General features: G+C 38.6%; 1 protein-coding gene across 1 annotated transcript in view; it reads right to left on the reverse strand.

The window, feature by feature from the left end:
• The window catches only part of LOC121375608 (serine/threonine-protein kinase PLK1-like), an 83,703-nt gene that overhangs the window by 55,143 nt on the left and 5,847 nt on the right, over positions 1–22,713 (reverse strand). The window lies entirely within an intron of this gene.

A 22,713-nucleotide genomic window follows, 5' to 3' on the forward strand; every position in this document is an offset into this window, starting at 1 on the left:
CCAGATGTTTGTCTTTAAAGTGTTATCTCACGTATATGTTTTAACAGTATGTGATATAAAAAAAATAACGATGTTCTCACCAACGAGTGTGTCAGAAATTAACACATTCGATACACGAGGTTATGTTTCCATGACAACACTTTGTCATAGATGATGAGCGTAACGAACAAATATCTAATAGCAACGTAAACGATGCCCTGACAGTGAACAGGTAACTATAACACCAGGTGCAATGTAATAGTAGCATAAGTTCAAAGTAGTGCGAAATCTGTTATTAATGAAAACACATTGCACCGAAACACAGATCACAAATGTGGGTGTATTCGGTTAAAACAGTCGGCCACGGTGGTACAATCGTTTTAAGCCATCGGTTAAAAGACTGGGGCGTAATTCTATAAACTATCGCAACTTTGCGATATCACAGCGCAGTGCAAAAAGACTTGCAAGAACGATGCGATGGTGGGTTTTTTTTAAGGAGCTTAAGAGAGCTTTGTGAATTAGACCCCTGGGTTCGTATTCCAGCGCTAGTTCCCATTAAGATTTAGTGCGCGTCCTTTAGTGGCAAAGTTAAAAGTTTAAAGTTTGTGTTTTTGTTGGTGTAATCACAGTAATGACACAAACAGAGTTAATTCTGATTAATTCGTCATCGGCTATTGCATATCAATCATTCCGTAGTTCTGATAGGCAGTCGCAAAATGAAATCCGCTACATTTTTTTCATTAGCTTCATTCAGCAAGGGAACTTTTATATGCACTTTTCTACTGACATAACAGCACCAACTGCTAGTGTGTATAAGTAGTTGAAAGTTTCGTGGTTGACCTGAACCGATCTGTATGCAGGGCTACTGGTATAATCAAATGTTTCAAAGGTAGCTATGTTTGTCAGTCGACCACTTCTGGTACGTCTGTTTCTCTCTGGCCGGCCATTAAAGACGAGCGCCAGACATTTTGTTTCTTCTGGCAACACTCACAACGTCAATAACCGTGGTTTATGAAGAGTTTAGATCGAAATCTGCTTTATTGCCGAAAAATACCATTCCCAGACAGGTGAAAATTAGGCTCATGGCCGGTGCACGTGCTCCCAAGCAGAACCAATAACTGTCAAGGTCTGTCTATCAAATCATTATCTGTAAGGCTGTTGATGATTGGTGCGAATGCCTCGGTGTTTATTTAAGCTCTTTGGGGACCTTGATCACGTCCTGGTCAGTTATTAAAGTATAGGATGTTTCCGCAATTACCTTTTATAGTTAATTATGGGCAAGATGAAACCACGAATGACCACATCATTTTAAAGTTCACACAGGGTTGGCGTTAAAACCTTAGCGCGTTATAACGAGGAGGTTAATTTTATGAAAACAATGACATCAATGTGTCTTTCATTTGCGGGGCGCTTTCTTATTAGCCTTTTTTTACCTCTATTAAAATGAGATTAAATAGGTAAAAGGTCAACCCAGAGGTCTACCTCATCTCATTTAGTATCTGCATAAAATGGCAATATAGTTTACAGACCACGGAAGTGTCATGACCTTGTCAAAACATTCTCAAAAATTTTAACTCTGCATTGTATAGACTCTGCATTGTATAGAGATACGAGTTTGTTTACGATAACTGCTTTTGTCGTTCGATTTATTGGTTAGTGTTATTGTTTTAAAGATGTGGTGCAAATTACTATTCAGCGTTATCTAGCATAAAGTTGTTGTAATGCACTTGACTTTCTATCTCCTTTGTCATAAATTGACAATTTACAATCACTGTTGTAGCCTATGCACCAAAGTTAACACTATTTCTAGGTGAGATTATTTTAAAGAACACTTTTTCTTCCTATTTTTAGCATATTCCTTTTTAGTAATACAGAAAACGCCACCATGTTAGACTTAGGGTACAGGAATTCGTGTTATCACTAGGCATTTCAATAACCCAGGGCAGGAAATAAATCTGAATACATTTTTTTTTTTCGGTGGGGTATTCAGTACCGGCATTTAGCTTCAAGTGGGTACAGGAAACTCGACGCTAGCGTATTCAGCGGCGAATAAAGCGATTTACATTTAAATAGTTAATGTAATCGTCGAACAGAAATATAATTATACACGTGTGTTGACAGTCTATATGGTTTTATTACGCGTATTTAAAGGTACGTTCTGCCATCGGGTTCACTCGATTCTAGAAGCTAGAGATAATGCTGATTTCATATGATTGCTAGAATTGTGATGTTAGAATAAAGCAATACCAACTTATGTTATCCGGTTTATTTTTAAAATTTTACATCTGGGAGTACAGATGTATACTATACAACACATGGTCCAAATGAATGTGAATATTTTTTATATACGGCCCTACAGTGATTAAATCAAGATATATTAGTTAAAATTCAGTAAATATTTATATTATTTGTTTAAGATACATTCAACATAAGGTCAATTTAAATTATTTGACAGTTCAGTTTTAGTATATTTCACTAAAAAAGCCATACTAGTATATTTGTCGTAAATGCCCAAACTGTATTTCAGTTCCGTTCTATCACAACCATAATATTCTAACGCCATTCCACCCAATGCCCGTTTGTCTTGCAACAAAATAAAAGACGGTGTTTAACCTTTGCATTTCGGACGCAGGTCTATAATCATAGTTTTAATCAGACCGCTATCTGGCCCTTGACAGGAAGGATTAGTAAGCCACTCCTACTTAACTCGAAGGGACTTAGAGACCAAGGTTCACAGGGGACACCGGCTCAGATAATAAAGAGGCCCTGAGGAACTTGCCCTGTTTTGTCGAGTGGGAAAAGCCGTTGGATTTGGCACGAACGAGAATGAACATACTATTGATAAACACTGCCAAGCCAGATCACCTGATACGCATGTAGGTTATTGGTTTCAGGAACGACAGGTCATAGGATCAATTCTTCACAATGGAAATTTTAGGGCGGGGGGGGGGGGGGGGGGGGGGTCCATGAATAATATATCAAAAACGTAAATGCATGTTGTCATTTTCTGGACGCTTTTTACCTCAGCCGGTAGAGCGCTCGCATGAAGAAAGGAAATGTTTTATTTAACGACGCACTCAACACATTTTATTTACGATTATATGGCATGAGACTCTTTGGGTTTTTTCTTTTCCTTATGAGAGGTGCCCTTTATAGACACACGATTTTTACACACAGTAGCCGTTTCATATAGTAGACAGGTAGTTCTAATACAGAGTAGCATTTACATTTAATTCTTATGCAATGTGCCCTTTACTATCGTCGCGGGACTGCAAAAACACCCCCCAAAAAACTAAAAACCCACGCAAACCTATGTCACAGCAATCTACTCCCAGAGCACGTCGTCTAGAAAGATCCTACTGGAATTTCTCGTCACATAGCACGCTAAGGCCAAAAAACCTCACATCAAAAGAACCTAGCTACGGCGAACGCGGAGAAGGGAGCAGAAAATATGCATCCGATTTACGCTCATCATTTCGGCGACTGTAATGCTGGTTTGAAGAGGTCGAAAACTCCACTAAAGTGCCTCGACTGCCGACATTAAAAAGCCTTTGTAGCGGCGCTCTCCGAGTCACAAGAAGGGCATGTAACCACGTTATGAGCTGATAATGTGTTACAGGCCGACTAAAGATGTTTATGGACCACTGTAAAATGTTTTGTGTCATCCCCATTCAAAGAGGCTAATGACGGCGATGACATCAGAAGCATATGAAGTGAACCACATGCCGACGACCACGGCAAGGTCAGGTGACCACAAAAACGCGAGCGTTGTCCTTCGTTTGTGTTTCCTTAGGTGTGTTTAAGACATACAAAAGGTCGTGCTAAAAGCGCCATTTTTATGTATTTCTTTCAGTAATAAATCATGTCATAAAAATATGTATTAGCCAAAAGGAAAAACGTTTAGGATTTTGGAACTGCTCAAATTTTTGTTCACCAAGAAACATAAGATGTATAACTTCTACTTAGGAATATTAAGTAGGGGGGGGGGGGGGGGGGGGGGGGCGATTCGTCCGAACACACACACACCCCAGCCTACGCCCCTGATTTATTTTAATTGAGAGTTGGGGTGTAATAATATCTATGTTGGTTGGCAGTTTTTGGGAACGACTATTATACATATAATGCCCGTTAGCAAGCTTCATAATATTGTAGGTGCCATTTTTGAAGTAGAATTCATGCCTAGAAAAATCTTTTCACCGCCTCTGCCCAAATCTGTGCAAAACTATTGTACACAGCAGAAGCCTCTTGAAGGTAAAATACACTCAATTTCCACTGTGTGCAACTAACTTCAGGATGAACTTTCTTGCACGGTGTTTAAGAGATTAGAGTTACGATGCATGGCTGGCATTGACCTAAAGATATGATTAGGCTTGGATCAGACTAAATCTGTCTCGAGCAGAACAAGCCCGTGGCGGCTTGATAAAAGTTCAAGTATACTTGTACGTTCAGTACATTCATCGTCAAGGTGAAACTTTAGCACTTTAACCTCATAGAACTACAACCCATTTCACCAATCCGTCCGTCTGGTACAATGGAATTATATGTATGTACTAAGTCCGAACCACATAGTTAATAACTACAATAAATTACTCTCCTGCCTTTAATTACTTTTAGATTCCCCCACATTTTGTCTAGACATAAATGGTGAGAAAAAAAACCCCCAACAAAACCCAAACAACTTTACAATGACACAAATGCCACATACTAGATATAACCATGTCACCTATGTATCGAATTCGCTAAGCTTTCCTATAACATAAAAGCAAGCTACATTTTACTGGCTGCTAATTTTTTTTATCGAATATTCTTCAAGAAGGATGTGGAAGCTGATTTTGACATATACAAAGCTGATGTAATGTTTACATAGCTTACAGCATGTCATTGCGTCATTAGATTACATCACATCTTTCCACCACTCGAAGAATATTCCATAAAAAATGCAAAATGGCAGACGGTGAAGTTTGCTTGCTTTGTGTGTGTGGAAAATCTAATGGTAATTTATCATAGTGGTTCGGATGTTAAAAACCATAATTGTGATGCTGCAGTCCGCACAGCCGTCTTCACGGACACATCTCAGAACATTTTAAACATGGACTACATCAAAATGTATGTATTTAAATACACATAGCTACATAAGCATTATACAGAAGGAAAACCACTTGCAATCGACATACAAGTAGCTCGATGTGGAGTCGGTCATATTATAACCAAATTTGGACAGATTACATTGCAACATAAGACTAAAAACACAGTTTTGTAAACAGTTTATATAGCCAAGTTTCTGGTTTCCTCTCTAATAACTTCTGGGCAACCTGTCCTGATAGCAGAGCTGCATTCCCAGGACAACATTCTTGGATCATAATTGGATAGAAGCACGGAAATAAGTTATATCATTTAAGCTGTATATGAGAAGTAGCTGAAGATAAGACTTTGCCGCCAACACGTGAAAACTTTGCCTCTTCGAGATGACTGCTGACGTGTTGGGTTATCCACAGCGATAACGTCACGTCATTTGTCTACAACAACGGGCTGGTTATTGGCGATTTAGCTTGAAATTGCACTAATTACCGCCCAGGCATGCCGCAGTGGCGTAACTTGTCATACTGCATTACTGCTGAGCAGATTGTTTGGTCAATCAAGTTAGTAAATTCGGACTATGCCTGACATTTATAAGATACAAAAGTTCAACGAATCATTATGTAAATAACCTCGTATAACATTACATCATGTTATTTTAAGATGTTCTTTTCAGAGACGGATGCAGGATTTTGTCTAGGTAAGGGAAAAAAGAAGAAAAAAACCCGTTTAATTGAACGACGCACAACACATTTTAACTAAGATTACACAGAGATAATTAAAGAGGAAACCTGCCATTTCATGAGCTACTCTTTTGATAAGCAGAAAAAGAATATTTCATATGCACCATCTCACAGACAGGATAGTACATACTACGGTATTTTGTACGAGAGAGAGAGAGAGAGAGAGAGAGAGAGAGAGAGAGAGAGAGAGAGAGAGAGAGACGTTCTGCTGTCACATGGACTATTGCTACAGGTATGCATGGGATATTTAACATATGCATTTTCCCAAAGACAGAACATGCCAACTAAGATCATTAATATATAACCCCTTCATTGTCAATAGTACTTTTAACTACAACTCATTTTTAGCTATTGGAGACTGGAAAAAACAAAACAAAGTCCATTGAGGACATTTGATCCTTCAACCCATCGCATCTCAGTCGCAAGGTTTTTCCTCTGAGCTGCACCCCGCCACTATCAGAGCAGAGCAGCAGTCGCAATTGTCTTGATAAATGTTTTATGACTACCCGTAGCACTCCCACCCACCATCCGGAAACGACCTCACCGGAGTTTAAAACAGTGTTCTAATTAATAAAACTTGCAACATATCGACACCTCGTGAGACGCAAATATTAATCATTGTATCAACGGGCCGCGCTGTGAAAATGACATGCCCCAGTTAAAACGAGCAGTAAATGTCGCGTGTGAGTCAGAGACGGTGTTGTCTACCAGCAGACGACACACAGCCTATAACGACGCCATGACAGACGACATACTTTTATCTACATGCAAAATGTTAACATATCTAAACGACGGGACATCGAGTTATTAACTAGTTGTACAAACGGTCCTAGCCATTCTGTTGTTAGGCGTCGGCTGCTCTTACTTTTGGACTTTGTGGTGTGACAGGTTTTGATCAATACATGAACATAACTTTTTTTCCAATTGTGGAATGCATGCATTAAATATTTACAAGAAAATTACTTCGGTTTAACACCCGTTTAAACTCACGTCTGCTACTTATTATAAACAGTAGGCTATCTAATAGGACAGGGCAGGGTTTCTAATACTTCTGTCAATGTATCATATTTACCCTTTAATGAAACAAACGAAAACGAAAGCAATATTTGATCAACGACATTTTGCACTGAGCGTAATAACACATAATTCCGACACATGGCCAGAGATTACTGACCTTGACTTTTTACTCCCGCTCTACACGACTCACCTGAGACTAGTCCAATGATAGAAATCTTAAATGGCTCCCCATAATTAAATTAGGGGAGCAATTAATCACGGTGAGATCCTGGTATTAGAGAGGAAACCCGCTTCCACCACAGAGAGGAAAGTACACACAAAAATACTTTAATACACAAGTCGTGCAGAACTGGGTGTGATGGAGAAAATCACACCTATTGAGTCCGCAGAGTGGGGTCGGGTGTGTGTGTAATGATCACACCTGAAGTCTAGCGCTGAGTAACATACAGTCCCTACACTCCAGATTAAGTGTTATAATTATGGGACCTTAAGACACACGAAATATCGCAAAGTGAACATTCATATATGCTCTTCATTTTTAATTAGCATAATTGTGTAGCAAGAAAACCCGACAGTGCCCAATATTCATGAATATTACACAGTAAAGATTGCTGTATAAATATGGTCGTTCTGAAGTAACATCTGGTTGTGAATGTTTACCATAGACCATAGGTGGTCATGTGATAAAATAGAACCCGGTGACCCATTTTAAGTTGTTATTACTGACCCTTTTGTTAGTAAACAAGAGATATGCGACTTTGTTAACATTGTGACGCATATTTTGATAAAAGACGTGCAAATAGTATTTGCTGTGCTAAAATAAAAATAATTTCATTAAAATGATGTAAAATCAAATTTGAAGAAATTAGTACCTTTTCAAATTAAATATACCTGAACTATCCACGATTCTGTGACGCAGCTGCTGTCTGGACACTGTTTATTATCATTTTATTCCATATACACAACACTAATTACAACATTTCAAGACATGGATTCCTACTACCCCACTTATCGATGTCTTTTGATATGCGATTTATCTTTCATTGATTAATTAAAGTCAGCCCAATAATAAAAAGTTTTGTTTTGTTTAACGACACCACTAGAGCATATTTATTTATTAATCATCGGCTATTGGATGTCAAACATTTGGTAATTTCGGCATACAGTCTTAGAGACGAAACCCGCTACATTTTCCCATTAATAGCAAGGGATCTTTTATATGCACCATCCCACAGACAGGATAGCATATACCACGGCCTTTGATATATCAGTCGTGGTGCACTGGATGGAGCGAGATAGGGGACCGACCGCGCATCAAGCGAGTTTTTACCACTGGGCTACGTCCCCCCGCCCCCCCCCCCCCCCCCCCCCCCCCCCCCCCCCCCCCCCATAATAAAGACGTATAATTATATTTTTGGGTGTGAAATTGACTTCGTTCATTGGAATTAACAAATGCTGGCATTGTGTGGTGTTGAAGATTCCACTAAATTGTCAATGGTAAAATAAGCAAACAGAAGTTCAGTCTATAATAATTAATTAAAAAAAATAATAACCTGGACATAACCCAGCAACTTGAAAGATTATAGGCCGAATTTAGGAAGGACGTTTTTCTTGAACGCAGCTGTTTAAGTATAGTAAATGAATGCGGTTATACGCGTGTAAGTCTAAAACAGCCTTTGTAAATTCGGCCCTGTAACTTTATTACCTCAATTTTACCCCTGAAATCAGTTACCAGGTTTTGCCATTGGAAGGCAGATTGCCACTGTTAATCTATGCTCACGTGCCGACGGTTCATGCTAAGTTTGGTGACAACGGATTTACGCAGTTTGCTTTGTGAGAACAATAGCCTTAATACGACTTTTTCCCCGTTCTGGGGTATTTGTGATGGAATTATCCACCAACAAAGAATAGCTTTACGTGATCCTATTACAGACAGTTTAACAAATGGATATAGTATAATTTAGTGAACTCAGCTCTCTATTGCAATCGTCACTAACATAATGTCAAAAGTTACACTATATGTGAGAAGGTGTAAACTATTTCTAAACATTAAGAGCTGAATTCACAAAGCGTGTTTTTACTTACACACGTGTAACTAATCGTATTTACAATGCTTAAACATTTGCGTTTAAGAAAAACAGATTCGTAAATTCGGCTAAAAATGAATGACTGAATAAAAGTTTAATGATATTCTGCAGGGTGCATACCACCAAATCAAATTCCAAAGACAACAACTGTAAAATGCAACGTTTGAATCACAACATTGGTTATTATGAATATCGGGTATTGGAAGTTAAACAATGAATAAATAAACGTCGATGTATAAATTTGTGGCTAAGCATATATAATATGCATGCAATGTATTGGGTCGTGTGATAAAATTTAAATATAAATGGCATTACAATTATAGGCAACAGTACCATATATTTTGAATACGATAACATTTGTGTTATGATGTCCCTCCCTCCTCGTCTCTTTCTCTCTCGATCTTTACCCCCTCTCTCTCCCCCCCCCCCCCCCCCCCCTCCTCCAACTGAAATGGATTCCGCACTGGTCGTCATATGGTCGTCTTAAACAAGAAACCTTGTTATTTGAACCACATTCTCGGTAATGACTAATGAGCTAACGTTCTTTCCGAGAGTTAATAGGCACGGACTCCAAACTACAAACTTATTAGCCGCGAAGGGTCACAACACGCAGTGCATTTCCCTACCGTTCAGTCGTAATCGTGCAATTTTAATTACAAAGTTAAAGACATATGGGGAAACCAAGACATCAAGCACGGATGGCGGGTGAGGTGGGTTTTCAGGTCATTGCAGAAGGACTAACAGGCTGGTCGGTGTTGAGGGGGAAATGCAGTGACGTCCCCACAGCATGCATGAGTCAACATGAACTAGCACAACAAGCAAACTCGCCAAATTCTCGAAAGCTATAATATTTGAACAAGGAGCAGTTCGTCTACAAAACACGATGGTGTTAGCCTCCCCAAATGTCCTACACACACCGGGAACAAGACTCGCTCAGTGTCTTGTTTGGACGTCTGTCCATAAACCTCGCATTTCTGAGGAAGTGAGGTACAAGAGCAACATCCCTGCAAGTTCCTTTCTCAACCGAATTCAGGGTGTTTCTTGACGTGATTTTTTTTGTCTTAGTTTTTTTTATCACATCTAATCACGTCCCCATTTTCGGACTTTTGAAAGCCTTGCTATTCTGTTTGCAGATGATTTCGATGGTTTCGACGTTGGTGTGTTATACCGGTTATTTATTTGTCATCTCAAGTTATATACAAATAAAAACTATATTTTTAAAACCGTATTTATTTATTAAGTCGACCCTGTTTGCAATACATGCGCATTAGATATGGCTATTTAACCACTTTCATGTTACTTAATATGCTTTAATGTGTTTTGAATAGGCCTACAGATAATTGATGCATTATTGACAACAACGTATTACAGTGTTTAAGAATGACTAATGCAAATTACTCAAAGGTCTTAAAACCAAATCATTTTGCAATGTCAGATGAAACATATTTAATGTCATTGTATGAACTTAACCTCCTGTTTTTTTATTATTTGAATTAAACTCACAGACAGAACTTTAAACCCGCTACTTAAAAATGGCTTTGTTCATTAATCTGAACCATATAGAAGATGGAATGCTTAATGACATTTCAACACTTGTCGAAACAGAAAGAAATGTTTTATTTAACGACGCACTCAACACATTTTATTTACGGTTATATGGCGTCAGACATGGTTAAGGACCACACAGATTTTGAGAGGAAACGCGCTGTCGCCACTACATGGGCTACTCTTCCGATTAGAAGCAAGGGATCTTTTATTTGCGCTTCCCACAGGCAGGATAGCACAAACCATGGCCTTTGTTGAACCAGTTATGGATCACTAGACGGTGCAAGTGGTTTACACTACCCATTGAGCCTTGCGGAGTCGGTATCTGGATTAAAAATCCCATGCCTCGACCGGTGTGTCGAAACAGAGGCTATTAGTAACAGGTGTTTGAAATTGGGTATCCGTGACACTTGGTCATTAAAAAACTTTGTTGGCTTTTGGTTAGTCGTAAGAGCTATTTTATATGCACTTTACCAGACACAGGACTGTAAATACCATGACATTTAATAAACTAATGATGGAGAACTGCACAGAAGGTGGAAATGGCCGATGAATCCAGCACTGGGGCGGGCGGGGGGGGGGGGGGGGGGGGATTAGATTCTACGACGGCAAAGCATCTCCGGTGAACAGCATGTTGAAAACTGCTAGGACTATCCTGACCGTGTCAGTATCCACTGGGAGGGACCGCTGCACGCTTCTCTGTAAAGTTTGGCTCAAGTTCTATCAGCCGTTTGTCGCTAACGCTAGATAAGACTGGAATTTGTTTTGTGTTTTACGCTACACAGTAAACCAAATTACCACTTCGGAAACCAGTCAAAATAGTTTTCAAACGTTTAGCGTAAAACGGCCGGCTTGAACATAGGCCATGGCAAACTTTACAAAGTTGGTAGATGTTCACCCAGATCCGACCTCAAGAGTCTCGATCTGTTTGATCAGTTGCCACGGAAAAAGGTAGCGAGCAAACAGCCGAGATAAACAAACCCGATAGAGCCAAGGACAGTAAGCTGAAAGGACCGCTTGGCAGGTTCTTAACGTGACTTAATTCCAGGTTCACCCGGTAATGCCAGCGTCTTTCGTCGGCAGCGGAAATACCCCGGAGTGCACGGTGCAGTGGTTTGTGTTGTGTGATGGCGTGCAAACCGCAGCTATGCGGTCCTGCGTTGTTCCTGCAGACTCAATTTAGCCATGTTGTTAAACACTGCATGCTCATGACAAAGCTGGCCGAGAAGAATGGATGCCAGCATTCTTGCACCTTATTAAATTTAGATTTAGATTTTTGAGATCTTGTTGTTCTTGTTCTTGTTTGCGGTGGTGGTGGTGGTGGTCATGTAATATTAAAAATGAACATTCTATTGTCATTCTCATTTTGTTTAGTTTTTTTCTCTTTTATTTATGCTTGTTGTGTGTGCCATGGAAAGCTTGCCCGAATGTCAGTTGAATATTTGAAACGAGTACAGCTATTATTATAATTACCAAAATGGTAATTAACTGTTAAATTCAATTAATATACCGTGGGGTTTAGTTACACGAATATTAATTATTTACACTTTTTCAAACTCTGCTAACATCACCCCTTCTCTGCCATTATGAGTTCGGAATATTACTTTTGTTATAACCATTTTCAGCCATTGATTCTTACAAAACCATAAAGAATTGGGGCTTCAGTGTTTTGCATTGTCTGCCAAGTAACATTTAATCATTAATGATGGTGTCGAGTAACAACTGGAATTTCACACTTCTCCGACCTCAAATAGAACCCATATACCAGTATTCACGAACGCCTCGACAGTCAAACAGAAACAGGCAAGCATGCAGACAAGGACAATGGAGTCTTTTCCTTCTGAATATGAATGTCGAGCAAATTTGCGCCAGTTATAATAAATCTCACTTGGTGTCAAAACTGGCCAACGAAGGAGGGTGGTTTTGTGATTACCAATTCAAGTAGTAACCGGTATTGTCCTTTTGTTACGCTTTCCTATACCCATTGACGCAGCATTTAGCCCAGGAGCAGTTTACGCTCTCATATGGCAGACCATCTGCCCAAAGTGCAAGTTGGAGTCCGTAGAATCAAGTTCCACTCGATGAAATGTTTTTAATGTGGAAACCAGTTAGTTTATAATATATTAAAGGCGGTGATATGTGTGGTCTCTGGCTAATCGTGCAGGGGTGCCGTTAAAGACATTCCTCTTAGTTCAGTGTTATAGATACTATGGAGAGAAGTATGTGCCCTAAATATTCACATATATCATTAAAAATTTATATTTGCATGCTTGTTTGATTCTGCTTAACAAGGCCTGTAAGAGTTGGGGGGGGGGGGGGGGGGGGGGGGGGGGGGGGGCACGACATCTAGTAAGGGTCACAGCCTCCATAGTAACACAAGCCATATTATTGTTACATTTATTAATATAGAGTAGGACAAAAAAAATGTAAATTTTCGTCCTCGGTGTGGTGGTGGTGGTGGTGGTGGTGGTGGGGAGCCCTAAACCCCTCCCTGGTTCCTACGGGTCTGTTAAGGTCACGTTTATTGAAAAACAAAAGCTCAGTATTTTCATTTAGTTTCTAAAATTACATTTGAATGGTTTTACTCACAATGCTCTGTCCACACTATAGCCATCAGAACCACGTACTAAATTGATCTATATATTAGACACACGACATAATAGGGAGTTTCCAGAAGTAACGAAATACAAGTTAGCTACTGTTAAGTTGTTTTAACCAGAATAATAAATTTTAAGAAGAAAATATTGCCCCGAGTTATTTTAAATTCAGTATAACTGTACGATATTTGGGGCTACATGTCCAGGACAGTGTGCTTGAACCCCAATATAAATGCAAAAATCAAGTTAAAATGGAATTTAAAGAATTGTACAAAAATGTCTGTGATCATAATTTCTATTCGGGTAGACGGAATAGCTTTACTGACCCAATGTTGACATATTCCGATCAACGGGCATCCGTAACCGATATATTTACTCAGTCTCCAGGTCATGACCCGAGGTCACGACCGTACATACACACATGAAGCAAAATCTAAACAAGAAAGACGCATACCAGTCCATTTCTAATCACTACTCTTCCGAATATGCGACGACTTTAATTCATTGACTGATTACACCCCTATTAATAGCAACAGAGACAGTTTTAAATCCAACTTTTTGAAAGGGACTTCCAATGAGCTTTGTCCCTCCGAATTTCATTTCACTCGATTCATTAGCTCGGACATGGTGGGGACGAGCACCGGACAGTGGTCGGCTTTCGGGACCAGCCCCAGGGCGACATTGTCTCGTCAAAGAATCGTGGGTCGGGTCTGAACAATGACCAAGTGGGATCATCTATCAAAGCGATTCTGTTGTTGTTGTCATCCGAGTGGTCATAGCGCGCACCCATGAATTGATTACGTCCAAATCTGACGTCTGCTTCCAGAACCAGACAATACCGGTGGCAGTGTGCAGGACCCACTTAACGAAACGTCTTTGTATTCATTTCAGCTGCCATGGTTAGAAACAGTATGATACTGTACGTCATGGGTGATACCCGTGGTAGCCTACTTAAAAATAATAGCGAAACAATATTTGCTCAACGGTATCCTAGAACATTGGTTAATCCATGATTAATAGGTGTCAACGATTTCAAAATGAGGTACCTGTCTAGAAAATATAACACTGCAATCTGGAATGCCTACAAAGCCGGTCTCTGTAATGCAACAGTGGTTAAACCAAAAGACTCGAGGCTGGTAGGTACTAGATTCGCTTCCCGTTACCGGCTCCCATACTGAGGTTTTATCGATTCAATAAATAAATACATGATCGCTATGCCTACTTGTCTTTGACTAACTATTAACCCAATGTCCTGCACAGATAACCCAGAGTACTGAATAACGACATGAACTTTAACTGAATTTAAACACGAAAATCAACTTATAATGAAGTAGTTACAAAATGTTTTGTCATTTAGTGTGAGCAAAACTCCGATGCACCCAATAAGGAATGAATGAATGAATATTTAACGACACCTCAGCACGAACAATACATCGGCTTTTAGGTGTCAAGCACCCAATAAGGCAACAGTTAGTGTCTTCGTTTAAGAGCATCACAAGAGACAGTGCAGCGGTTACCACAGCTTTTGATATAGCAATAGTTGAACATTAGTTCACACAATAGTGCATAGGAACAGTAGTGGAATCGAATCTGCTTACATCAACAGTCTAAAAATAACAAGACTTGTTTCAGCGGACAATGAGAACCAGTTTAAACACTGACACACATTCATGTGGGGGTTTTCCCTTTATATACTAGTAGAGGAAAAATACCGCAAACACCTTCAGGGAGACTGCCATGAATTGGTTTGGACGTTTCCAAACGAGTGTCAAGTGCATCAAAGCTATAATGCCACTTGGTACCAAATAGATGGATGGATGGATATTATAAGAGCCATATAAATAGAGGTCTGGATGTGGATGGATGGGTAGATGGGTGGATGGAAAATATTAATCTCAGCTTAATTTAAACTACAACATGGTGTTTTACAGTTATTTTGTCGCCATTTGGTGTAAAGAGAAAACATACGGTATTCCTACGGAAGGCTTGAAGATGCACATGTACCATAGCCTTTGATGTACCTGCCATGACACCACGGTTAGGATCGTGAAAAGAGACTAATCCACTAAGCGCTATATATGATGAGGGACACTTTATTAAAAGCACTGTGCCTGAGAAAGTACAGAAAAAGTACAACCAATGCACATTGAGGACACAACAAAACCGCTTATAATGTCTCCCCAATATTTCTCAGGTAGCAACTCTCATTGACTGGCGAGACCTGGTAACTTGGGACATAAATAATTCATAGGAGGCAATCAAGGTTATAAAATGTCAACAGCCAACTAATGTCAATGGCTTAACGAGTCCTTAACAAGAGACCGAATACGACACATTTAACTTTTATTAACAAACGTCCAGGCCTCTTATTTCTATGACTCTTATAATATACACTGATCTTCCACGTTTGCTTCGCCGACCTCTTTACAAATGAAGACTACGAAAAAAACGGAAGGTTCGCCCCGCTGTGGGAACGACGACTCACGAAGCGAAAGAAAACCTCGTGGATGCAAAAGAAAATACGGCCATTTCCTGAACACAAACAATTTCCCAGACGTACCATGGAGAATTCTTGTCATATATATATTTTTTCTGGCCCAGGTCGAGTTTCAGAATCAATTTTAAACCCACTGACTCGACAGTGTTAATAACAGATGGTTTTTCCTTACATGTTCCCATGTGCGACGCGAAGCTGATATACAGCATGTAAAGAAAGACTTCCAGCTCAACTTCGTCAAACGCGAAGCAATTTCCTGAATTAGTCTAGTGGAAAAGGGCCACGATTTTTTTTTATTATGCATCTTTGTGTTTATTAAAACAAACTGAAGCGAAATAACTATGGTTACAGCTTGACATGTGTAGTCAAATGTTTCATGATCAAATCATACCCTTTTTTTTTTTTTCAAGTGGGAAGGGAGGGTGTGGGGTGTTCTTTTGCTTGGTTTCCAATTCTAACAGTTGGTCTACAAGAGTATGTCAAAAGCCGAAGAATGTGCCGACTTATTAGTGAGAAAATTTATATATCCCCCCCCCCCCCCCCCCCCCCCCCCCCCCCAACTTTCGACGATATATATATTAATTATCACACGGTGCGGAACATAGCTCAGTGGTACAGCGCTCGCCTGATGCGAGATTGATTTAGGATCGATTCCCATTGGTGGGCCCATTGGGCTATTTCTCGTTCCAGCCAATGCTCCACAACTGGTGTAACAAAGGTCGTGGTATGTACTATCATGTCTGTGGGATGGTGCATATAAAAGATCCCTCGAAAAGAATAGCCCATGAAATGGCGACAGCGAGTTTCCTCTCTTAATATCTGTGTATGGTCCTTAACCATATGTCCGACGCCATATAACCGTAAATAAAATGGGCTGAGTGCGTCGTTAAATAAATCATTTCCTTCCTTCCTTCATTATCACACCCTGGATACGAAGCTCGTTAAGAATGTGCTATGTCTGGTATCAAGTGTCGTTAAAATAAACATTTGTTCTTTCATTATGAGAAAACAAAATATTCGACATCCGCCTTTGTCTTCAACAGACGGTTTGACCTAAATAAAAAAAAGATGCCCAGGACTGACTTGCTTAAGCACACCGAGTAATAGACACGTCATCCATTAGTTATCAAAGATAAAGTTTCTTTTGTGTAATGACACCACTAGGGCACATTGATTTATTAATCGCTGGATGTCAAACATGTAGTAATTCTTACATGTAGTCTACATACAATAGATTTTAAAATCATTTGATATATTATACACATTTATGAAATGTTAACTTGGATATATACGCGTGGATATAGAACATATGGGGAAACTTCCCTGAGCCAAACATCCGGCGCTCTGAGTAACCCGGCTGTTTTGAAATGGCATATGTCAGTAGCACACGCATAGAGCTGTATGTCAGTATGAGTATATATATACGGCCACCTTGCACGTCGTAGAACTTCAGTGATATCAGCAATATACTAAGAAAGCAGAACGAGCAGAGGGTTAGTGGGATGGGCGGAGGAAAATAAAGACGAAGATCAATGGGAAATTGGGAGGGAAGTTGTTGTAATTTTACACATAATTTACTGGGTCAGTAGACTAACTGTGCGACTTGAAAACATACCAGAAACAAAGAGAATGCACGGAACGTTTTGACAAAAAGAGTTAACAGTTGAATACATCATTCTGTTCTTTATATTAGTCGACACAAAACCAGGAATGGTCCGCTAAATGTCATGGTTTTGGACTGAATAATGAACTCTACAAGTATATACGAAAATATTTTTTTAGTATAAAAGAAAAACTTTTAAAAGTTAAAACCGTACAATTAAACAAAGTGGGATTTTTGTGTGGACAGTTTTGTATTTTAAATATATATTTTTGTTGTTGTTGTTAGCCTAATTTAACCATTTCACTTTTAAAATACACGTAGTAAACTTTTGTGATATTACTTCCTGAGGTACCTGTATTGATATAAACGTAACTGTACTCGGTCTGTTGGGTTAATGACCTGCATCTCTTTAAACACGATTATGCTGTCAGCAAGGTTACATTATCACTTGAATCATCTTTTCCTGCCAAAAGCTCTTTTCTGTTAATTTTAATTCCCAATAAATGATTCATGTCGATCCCACATCCCTTTTTTGAACAAATATTTGACATATTTTAAAACATTTCATACATTAAACACGCATTATTGAAAATATTTTAAATAGACCGTTGGCGATATCACCCAAGAATGTCTAGTACAGAGTTAATGACCCATGGTGAAAAATGTGTTTCGAAAGGAAAAACAATTCATATGCTTCAATGAATACCAACGTCGTATTGCGTAGGATGTTTATTTTCACACTCGAAATGAAAGGATATAACGTGTGCACCATCAAAGGCATTTAGCTGACTATGCTACATTTAGTTTAGAAAATGAGAGAAGAAACCTTCTATTTATTCCAAATGTCCAGGGCCCCGTTTTTCGAAGCAGTCTTAGCACTAATATCGCCTTGAGTGCATAAGGTAGCTATGCACTTAAGGTGATCTAAGCGCTAAGATCGGTTAGTAAAACGGGGCCCAGCACTGGTATAGTAAGAAATCGTGTGTGTGTGTGTGTGTGTGTGTGTGTGTGTGTGTGTGTGTGTGTGTGTGTACGGTTATATGGCGTCATATTATATATATATATATATATCGTTTGTTTTGTTTAACGACACCACTAGAGCACATTTGGTTAATTAAACATGTCAAACATTTGGTAATTTTAAAACGTAGTCATCAGAGGAAACCCGCTTAATTTTTTTCTAATGCAGCAAGGGATCTTTTATATGCACATTCTCATAGACTGGATAGCACATACCACGGCCTTTGATATAGCATGTTGTGTTCTGTCTGTGGGAAAGTGCATATAAAAGATTCCCTGCTGCTGATGAAAACAATGTATTGGATTTCTTCTGACAACGTGTCACAATGATTAACTATTTAACATCCAATAATCGATGCTTAATAAATCAATATGCTCTATTTGTATCGTTAAACAAAACAGACATTAATGTTTTTCTTTCCATAGAACTCGACAAAAAAAGTAGGGAGTAGGGGGGGGGGGGAGTGGTTAACGTAATAGGCTTCATCGAGAAATTGTTACAACACGAGTTCTATTGCACTTTGGTCCAAGTAAAAAAAATTAAATCACACACGCACTTTTGTTATTTGTGTGTACAAATAACTTGAAGAAAAGGAGATTCATTGTCAAACAAATATGCCTGTATGACGCAACTATCTGGGACGGATGCACAAACCTGTCAGTGACGACCGGTGCAGTTGTGTACATCGCGGTTCTTTGTAAACATCACCTACAGAGTATCGTTGAAGAAAGGTAATAAGCAAACAGAGGTGTGTAAAGCTATGCCGTTGAGTAATCACCTGCAGACATGCTCTTGGTAAAGAGATGGGTCTTCAAACGAACGCGTCACCCAATTCCCTGCTTAGTAAATAGAACTCGCAAACGTATTGCATATTTGTACCTCTTGAAAAAAAAAAAAAAAAACCTCTAGAAAATCGGTGATGGTTTTCACGACATGCGTGCTTGAATAGTTGTCTAATGGACGCATGTTAATTTGTTTGTATACCAAAAATGCAGTGGCTTTTCTTTGAAGACTAGTTGTCATAATTATCAAAAAACTGACATCCAGAAGATGATGATTAATTAACCAATGTGCTGTAGTGGAAGAAAGGAAGGAAGGAAATGTTTTATTTAACGACGCACTCAACACATTTTATTTACGATTATATGGTTTCGGACATATGGTTAAGGACCACACAGATATTGAGCTGTAGTGGTGTCGTTAAACAATACAAACTTTAACCATGTCTGTAAAAATTAATACGTCTTTGATAGTTAAATTTCTTAAAATAATTAAATATAAGGCTAAGAATATTAATTTATCTTAATTTTGAAACGACTTCCCTCACACACCCCACCCCTCATTTTTATAGAAAATTCTAAAATTTCAAATGCTAAGGTACTTTATTCTCTTACAACATTGTCGAATATTTTTAGTGAAACTTAATAACAGATATTTTATATTCACCGATATGAAACACATCGATGACAATACCTTTTGTATATTAGTCGTAAGACACTGTTTAGCAAGAGAAATTTCACATTCGCAAAAAGATAAATACCGACGAGTCTACCTAAGGCGATTTACAGATGACATACAGAATCTGATAATGACGTAACTTATTTCAGTTTCATTACAACAGCTTTTCATTAAAGCAAGTGTGCCTGAATACCGAAGTGCCAAATTATTGATGACCTGCCAATTCAAACTGCACGGTAGTGCCACTGCAGACAAAGATCTTAATTACATTTAAACTAGTTTGAACTTTATCATCTAGAAACAACCCCTCCAGACTCAGTAAGTTCGGCTTGTGGCATAACAGAGATAACACTGTGATCAATGGCCTACAGCAACTTTCATATCGACACCTGCAGAATACCTTTGGATTTAAAAACAAATCTCATCAGGACGGTAGCAGCCGTGTAGGTCTTATAAATTACATTGTAATGGGAAAAAAGTTTGTTTTGTTTAACGACCCCACTGGAACACATTGTTTATTAATCATCGGCTATTGGATGTTAAACATATGGTCATTTTTACACAGTTAAATTTTTTTCATTAGAAAGAGATATTTTATATGTACCATGTCATTAACAGGATAGCACATACCACGTACAACCTTTGATATAAAAGTCGTGGTGCACTGGCTGGAATGAGAAATAGCCCAATGGGCCCGCTGACGGAGATCGATCCCAGACCAACCGCGCATCAAGCGAGCACTTTACTACTGGGCTACGTCATTTCAATCATTTTAAATTTTTACTAATGAAAATAAATTCTCATTAAATAATCAGGTCAAGCATTAATCAAATTCGTCGCTTGTGGCAATAACATTTGTAACAGGAAGCAAACAGGTTAACCGATTTATTTATTTTTTAAAATTATACAGTTAACCATACGTTTATGTGTAGGCCTACATGAACTTTTAGGGGTTGGCATAGAGCAAAAAAAAAATTAAACAAAAATTGAATCTGTCTTTGATCCAATGACTACTGGTGTATGAAATTATGGTATTACTAACCTTTGCTATCATGAATTTCTCTTATATAAAATATTAATAAAATTGGTACTATTTAGCAACAACAAAAATGAAAGCAATAAAACAAAATTGCACGAATGTCCAATATTCTTTAAGTTAGTAAAACAGCAACGCAATCTATATCATTATTGAAATATTTATTTGTAAACAATACCTGAATCATTTTCGTTTCTTTTATATACAAAAATACGCTATTTTAATGCGAATCACAGGATGAAAACAAATCTTCTGAAATTAAAATACATAATAAATTGCTACCGGATGTTAATGAATTTTTTATTCCGACCGGATGTTAACTTTTTTTTAAAAGACCATGTATAATGTGTGCCCCCCCCCCCCCCCCCCCCCATCCTCCTCTCCAAAAAAAATAAAATAATAATAAACAAAAATCGATCCACAAATCCAAGGTTGATACATGTAACCAAAACCAAAATATGTAACTTTGTGAGCTTCGGCCAATTCCAAATTCGCTTTAGCCTCTTATGTCATCGCCCCGAGCACAGAGGCAGCTTTGTTTGGCCTGAGACTACACCTATCTACAAACAGGCGCTTGTGTGAATTAGGAAGCTCCGACAACCAAGAACACACAGTTTGCAATTTTCACATGTGTATCGGTCAAGCGACAACAGTCGTCTCGATTGTGTGTTCCACACAAGCTTATTGATCGAACAGCTCGTCCGTTTCCTTATGAAATTCCGAGCCTGTAAATTATTTACATCTATCCCTCAACCAGACCTTGTGATTGTTGAAAAATACCTTGGAAGATGTCAGGAGGTAGTTTTTTTTCTCCCCAATGTTTTATGTACACATGTTAGGTATTGAGCATTGTTCTATGAGGGTTTCGTGTATCACCTTTTCGTAGATGAAGACATGTGGAATAAAAATGTATGACATGGCCGAGCACGGTGTTACACAAGGGCGCCGCATCTGAACCATACTGATTCATAAATTAAACATACTTCTTTTATCGTGAAAGGAAAATAATATTTAACGACATCCTAGTGCATTGTTAATCATCGGATAACACAAGCCATTCATAGCGCGTATCTGTCACGTATAATATATATATATATATATACACACACACACACACACACACACACACACACACACACACACACACACATATATACACACACAGTGTGTGTATATCTATATATGTCTAACATATAATTTTTGAAAATTTCATCGGCTATTGGTTGTCAAACATTTGGTAATTCTCGACACAGTCTCAAGAAAAAACCCTGTTAATTTTTCCATTAAAAGAAACGATTTTATATGCATTTTCCTAAAGATAGGATAGCACACACCACGGCCTTTGATACATCAGTCTTGTAGCACTGGTTGGGACGGGGGAAAAACTCAGATCGAATATAGGTCCACTGAGGTGGTTTGATTTACAACGGCCAGCTCCTCAGATGATATTAGTTCATACTTGCAACCTTTTAATAAGCATACAAACAATGCACACAATTATTACAACTCTTCAACATTAAAGTAAATAACAGAAAATTGGGGAAGGGCAAAGTTGCTGGTTTTTTAATACAAAAAAAGAAGTGTCTTTGCCTACGCTAGCTCCGTATAAAATTGCCATGCTAATTTAGGTGCACTAAAACAAACTGCTCCATTTATGATCAGATCATCCACTTGCTCATTAGTATCACTTGGATGACACTTACGTCAAATGCCGTCCCATTCAAATAGAATTGTTTTATTCAAGACACGAACATTGTATAATATGTCTTTATGGCTCTTCCAGAAATATCATATGGAGGGAGGGGCGGGGCATGAGACAAAAATAAAATGTTATTTAAATCAAGTAGAACGAAAATGTTGCAGCTCCACAGGGCATAAAATAATTATATTGGTGCCTCCCTACATGTCAATTATGCACCACTTGTCAAATGTTATTGATTTGTATATAAAATGTAATGTCTATGAGCCGGAAGGCTTAAAGGTAATAAACTATACTATACTGAATGAATGAATGTTTAACGACACCCCAGCACGAAAAATACATCGGCTATTGG

This window comes from Gigantopelta aegis, chromosome 6 (assembly GCF_016097555.1).
Source record: "Gigantopelta aegis isolate Gae_Host chromosome 6, Gae_host_genome, whole genome shotgun sequence".
Lineage (NCBI taxonomy): Eukaryota > Metazoa > Mollusca > Gastropoda > Neomphalida > Peltospiridae > Gigantopelta > Gigantopelta aegis.